Here is a 7,179-nt window from a genome sequence, read left to right on the forward strand (position 1 = left end):
CTAAATGTTTAATTCATTCAACTAATCTTGTAACATTGTTGATCTCATATGCGACGACGATTCAAGCAATTTTTTTTTGAAAAACTTATTTCAATTATATTTTCATATTACAATTTCAAAACTTAGACACCAAAATTTTTTGTGTACATAATACTAATGAGATTGCTCGATTATCATGTTTATTTACAACTATATAAGAAGGTTACTCTTCCCTCAAAAAAAAAAAAAAAAGAAGGTTACTCTTAATTTACTAGTTTCTTTTTTTGACAAAATTAATTTACTAGCTTTAATCCTCCAAAATGATATCAAACTAAATTGTTTATTGAGCCTAATTATAACAAACCAATATTCGAATTCATATTGAGAGAGATGCGAGGTTCATTTCCCGACTATCTAAAATAGGTTAACTCAATAGAGATGAATCGAAAAAGAATAATAATTTAAAGTCTCGAATTATATGTAGTGTATTGATTCCAATTAAATTATCCTTCGAAGGAACCATAGCCATGTTCAAATAAGTATCAGCAAAAAAGTACAGAATGCAATATTTGAAGTGAAATTATGAAACCAATTAAATAAATGAAAAAGTTGATAAAGAAATTATCAGAATTAATGAAGCTTGTCTCATAATTCAACTAGGTACCACCAGTTAAGAACTCATATTCAAAACGTAATCCACAAACAACCTACAAAATAATGAGATTAAGATTAGTGCGTGTATGTATATAATACTTATCAAATTATACATGCACTAATTATTATTATATCATATCGTAGGTTGAATTTTGTTGTTGAAGGCCATAGATGTTGTAGTAAAATATGATCAATTCCAATAGAGGCAACATATGAGAAAAAAAAGGTCAAATGGTTTATTGAAAAAGTTTTGAAAAAAGTAATAGAAAAATTAATGTAGTCTTTTAACTAATACGTAGAGTAATTTGATACGTTTCAAAAGGGATAATTGTACGTAACCTCCTTTGTAAGAGAAGTCGTCATTTACCATCTATGATACCTTGTTTTATTTAATTGTGGACTTCTACCTACCTATTTATTTATGTATCCTTTCTTTTGTATTGTTCAAAAAAAAAAAAAGAATATTTATATATATCATATTCCCTTTTTTGTCAGGATTATTTAGTTCTAAACCTATTGACTTGCATAAAGGACATGATAGAAAAAAAAGCATTCTTTCAAAAAACAAAAAAGAAAAATAAAAAGAGTTTAAGTATTATTATTACTTCACTAGCGAAAAGACGGGCACTCACAAATTATGAACGATGTTTTTTTATGAAATTTTTATTTCGATTAAAACTAAAAATATAAATGTTTGTTGCTTTCAAGTTATACAAATCAAACTAATCATGATTATCTATTTCAATAACACAACAATATAACAAAAAAATATAATCTAAATTCTTTTTTTAAATGACACCAACAACAATCTTTATTATAGGATAAAGTTGTTCTTCAAGGGTATAATTGGGATAATGAAAAAGTAAGTATAGATACAATCATCTAGCTTGGTACACTTTCTAAATGATAAAGCAAAAAACTAGACATTTTTGTTTGTTACACTTTTGTTTTAATATTTAAATTTATTCTAATCTATTTGTTATATGTGTTATTTGTATTAAAAATTGAGGGTATTTTTAGAAAGGAAAAAGTCAGCCCAAAAGTGTTGAAAGGGGTAGTTTTCTTTATATATAATCAATACTATATGGAGTATAAAGAAAACTACCCATTTCAACACACTTTTGGGTTGGACTTTTCTTTCCAAAAATACCCTTTATTTTTAATTTTAATTTTAAATACAAATAACACATGCAACAAATAGATAAGAATAAATTTAATTCTAGGAGAAAACTTACACACAATTCCTTATGAACTGTTCTTACTTTTAGCCAATTATAAAATAACACGTGGATTAATAATCCATGTCATTATCGTCCCCGTTAACCATCTTTTACCTCTGTTAACCACGGATTAAATTCACAAAAAAATAGCACAAAACAAAAACTCATGTTACTTTTTATCAGCCGATTTTATGTTGTACATTTGTGTTGTTCCCCTCAATACAACCAACAAAGATTGCCAAGTATTTTCAAGTCCCTTCCACAAAAAACAATATTTCCATATTATTTTATTACTTCCACAAAAAAACAGTATTTCCATATTATTTTATTAACATAAGTTACTCTTCCTTAGCCTTTGATCAATTGTAACAAATATGAGCAAAAAATAATGGTAAAGATTGGACTTTAAATCCTCTAAAAAAAGATTAGTAACAAACGTGAGCAAAAAATAATGTTAAAGATTGGACTTTAAATCCTCTAAAAAAAGATTAGTAACAAATGTGAGCAAAAAATATTGTTAAAGATTGGACTTTAAATCCTCTAAAAAAATATGGGGAATTAGTCACTTTAGTCCCTGAATGGGAGAGGATTCGTCACTTTAGTCCCTGAATGAAGAGAAATTGCAAAACAGTCCCTGCATGGTCAATTTCACGGACTAAAGTGACTAACGGAGTCTACATTCAAGGACTAAATTGACTAACAAAGTTTGCATTCAGGGACTAAATTGACTAACAAAGTCTTCATTCAGGGACTATTTTGCAATTTATCTGCATTCAGGGACTAAAGTGACGAATCCCTTCCGATTCAGGGACTAAAGTGACTAATTCCCCAAAAAATATTAGTAACAAACGTGAGCAAAAAATATTATTAAAGATTGAACTTTAAATCCTCTAAAAAAAAGATTAGTAACAAACATGAGCAAAAAATAATGTTAATGATTGGATTTAAATCCTCTAAAAAAAGAATAGTAACAAACGTGAGAAAAAAATAATAATGTTAAAGATTGGACTTTAAATACTCTAAAAAAAGATTAGTAACAAACGTGAGCAAAAAATAATGTTAAAGATTGGACTTTAAATCCTCTAAAAAAATATTAGTAACAAACGTGAGCAAAAAATAGTGTTAAAGATTGGACTTTAAATCCTCTAAAAAAAGATTAGTACCAAACGTGAGCAAAAAATAATAATGTTAAAGATTGTACTTTAAATACTCTAAAAAAAGATTAGTAACAAACTTGAGCAAAAAATAATGTTAAAGATTGGACTTTTAATCTTCTGAAAAAAAAAAGATTAGTAACAAACGTGAGTAAAATATATTATTAAAGATTGAATTTTAAATCCTCTAAAAAAGATTAGTAACAAATGTGAGCAAAAAATAATGTTAAAGATTGAACTTTAAATCCTCCAAAAAAAGATTAGGACTCAAAATATTTTAGAAAAAGATTTGTTAGCACTATATTGAATATTAATTATCAACCAGTTTCTAGGAGAACAACGTAATTTGTTGTCGTTGGACGAGGTTGAAGGGGATACTCATAACTTATATCAACAGGAATTCCTAAACTCAATTGCTCAACGAAGTATCCCACCACATATTTTAAAGGTAAAAAAAGGTGCACCTTTGATGTTGTTGCGAAACATAAACCCTAGATATGACATGTGTAATGGGACACAATTGTTATGTCGTGGTTTATTAAAGAATATGTTGGATGTGGAAATCCTAACAAGAAGCAATGCTGGAAAAGAGCATTCTTGCCCAAAATTAAATTAAAAATAAACGTGAGTTCAGAACTTCCCTTTGTGCTTAATAGAAAACAATTTTCCATTAGACTAAGTTTTGCTATTACCATAAATAAGTCAAAAGGGCAGACCATTCCCAATGTCGGAATCTATCTTCCACGACATGTTTTCAACCACGGACAATTATATGTAGCTTTATCAAGAGGGGTTTCTCAAATTTCAACAAAAGTTCTCATTAAAGAAGGGAAAATAGAAGAAGGTGGAGACTTTACGAAAAATGTAGTTTTTAAAGATATTATTTTATCGTAATCATAACAATGTTTCTTTTACAAAACATGTCATTTATACATTTATGTTATGATGTTACTAATTACTATTAGAATAAACAATAAATGATCATTATTTTATCTTAATTTTATATGCAAGCAAATTAAAATATGTTGAGTTCAAAAATAATTTTGTTATACGTCTTGACAATATTTTGTTTATAATCAATATATCAATAATTTTCATTAATTTTTTAAAATTTAATTAATTTAATCAAAATTATACAAACAAACATAATAAAATAATCACATGCGTTAGCGCAGTAGAAAGAGCGGACAGACAGGCACGATAGTGCCCGTCTTTCTGCTACTATAGATAATAGTTCTTTTTGTTGCTTAAAACACGAGTTTCTCTCTTTCAAAAGGATCCAAATGCAAAACAACCAAACCACTTGGGAACAGGCTAACTTCCTTTCTGAATAAAATAGAATCGATAAATTGTGAAGCATGCATACCAATATCAAGTGGAAGAACACTTGAAATCCCCAACCATTTTAAAATAAAAAACCAAAATCTTCCTAAAAAGTCACACCCCAAGGTTATTGTTTGAGGAACCGTTGCCATAATTTTTTTCATCTGGGTCTCAATTCGATTTGCTCTTATATTTTCTGCGAAGGAAATTGTTGTGCGGATAAATAAGCAAATCATGGTCATACTATTGGTGGCACCATTTGGTTCAACACTATTCGTCAGTTTTTGTTGGAGGACTTCTACCGAGATTGTAATAGATTGCCTAATTATGATTTCCCCTAGGCTTCCGTTTCCAATCTATTTTGTTTTAACAGTTTTTTCAAGGGTTTTGAACCCACCCCCTATATGTATATTTTTCCTTTTTTAATAATATATATTGTGTAGACGGTAGTGGATGATAGTTTCAGTTAGAAGCCAACTTAGTTGTGATGTTTCTGATTCTCCTTAATGCCCTCCCTATCTCTTGCTTATAGCAAAAAGAATTCTAAGATAAGATTTTATTAATTTTAGTTGGAAAAACTTCTTTTTGCCGAAGTAAAGTTTACGGAAATTGTTAACGTTATTCTATAAACAATAAAAGTATTTTGAAAGACTGAATAGTCACTTTAGTCTCTGACTCTGCACCTCGTTGTCACAAAGGTCCCTGACTCATGATTAAATAAAAAGAAGTCCCTGACTCTGCACTTCTGTTATCACTTTAGTCCCTGACGTTAAATAATTCTATTAAGTGACGATGTGACACATGTTATACGATGACATGACATGTGATGTGTCACAAGGACTAAAGTGAAAGTAGAAAATGATCACTTTGGTCCCTAAACCAAAAATCAATATCTCCAAATTGAATCTCAAATCCCTAAATGTCATCTAATTCTCTCTTTTGTTCAAAATCAATCTTCCATTAAACACTAACTTACTATTAGGTCCATGACTGTGCATACTTACTATCAGTTAGGTCCCTGACAATAACCATGTACTCTCACTAAGGTCCCTGACAAGTTGTTAGTTTAACAGAATACACGTAGAATTAATTTACTTATTTTAATGCACATTCCTTAAGTTTTATTTCTCTATATTTTTGAGAAAATTTAATAAATATATGCATGCCTTATTAGCTGGAATACATTTGTCATTGATTGTTTAATTGTTTGGTTATATATAGGTTCTGCTTTTTTCTTTGAATATATATATATATATATATATATATATATATATATATATATATATATATATGTGTGTGTGTGTGTGTGTGTGTGTGTGTGTGTGTGTGTGTGTGTGTGTGTGTGTTTTGTTTGTGTTGCAGTTTTGGTGATGTAAGTAGAGTCTCATATTTAATGGAGAGATTTCTTGTCTATTGTACAAACATTGTAAATTTGTAATATTTCCGGTCTAATGTTTTTTGGTTTGATGGGTTTAGCCATGACAGTTTTAGTATTTTCTATTTCTAACTAAGCATAATAAGGAGTTGTTTTTGTTTGTTGTTAGAGTTTGGTTTAAGTCATAAGGGCTTTTTTTCTTTTTGTCTTTTTTCTTTTTGTTGTAGGATATATCAAGACATATTTTTAAAGGTTCACTATTATGATCCTTCACCTAGATTGAAGGCATGCTTGTATGATCCTTCATTATATTTTTATTGTATACTAAAAAGAAGATTAATGAAGTATATTTTATGGTAGTAAATAAACACAGTTATTTTTTACTTTACATAACATCTTTGTAAGTAATGTTTTCACCAATATAAAAACCACTGTTTTTTTTACCCTTAAACAATAAGATCTTAACCCTCGATTAAAGAATTGGTAAAAAGCATATGTTTGCTTTAGGATGGTCCATCAGAAGTTGTCTTAATGTTCAATACATATTGACAATTTGGAATCATGCACTCCCCAACTTATTTACAATTTTAAACTAACAATTTGGTAGGGACCTTAGTGAGAGTACATGTTTACTGTCAGGGACCTAACTGATAGTAAGTATGCACAGTTAAGGACCTAACAGTAAGTTGATGTTTAATGAAAGATTGATTTTGAACAAAAAAGAGAAGTATATGATATTTAGGGATTTGAGATTCAATTTGGGTATATTGATTTTTGGTTTAGGGACCAAAGTGACCATTTTCTACTTTCACTTTAGTCCCTGTGAGACATCATATGTTATGTCATCGTATAACCTGTGCCACATCATCACTTAACATAATTATTTGACGTCATGGACTAAAGTGATAACTGAAGTGCAGAGTCAGAGACTTCTTTGTATTTAATCCTGAGTCAAGGACCTTTGTGACAGCGAGGTGGAGAGTCAGGGACTAAAATGACTATTTCCTCTATATTTTTTCAATTATGTATGTGTGCTCAAATCAAGTGCTCAAACCCTTGTGCCTAATTAAGTATTTTCCACAAACTATACACAAATACCATTTTCTCCCCCCAAAAAAATTAAAGAATATCTCTTTGTAAAAATACAATTCAGCACAGATTCTGTGGCTTTCAAGACTAGTATCTTTTGTGCTTCTTCCCCCATATCCATCATATATGTTCTTCCTTGTCACAATGTAATGGTTGGATACCATATTTTCTCCAAGATGTATATACATAGAGAAATTAACTTTGATGCACTGTGTAACAACCCGTTTTTCGTAAGGATTATTTTATTATTATATGTGTTAAATTGCTTGTTTGTGTATTTGATTTGGGATTAGTGGATTTTTAGCCTTGAAGGGTATTTTGGTCATTTTTAAGACTAAAGTGATTTTGGTCATTTGAGGAGTGACTGTAAATTAGTAATTTTACA

Source organism: Medicago sativa, chromosome 1, assembly GCF_051527215.1.
Source record: "Medicago sativa cultivar Bolivia chromosome 1, Bolivia_mono, whole genome shotgun sequence".
NCBI lineage: Eukaryota > Viridiplantae > Streptophyta > Magnoliopsida > Fabales > Fabaceae > Medicago > Medicago sativa.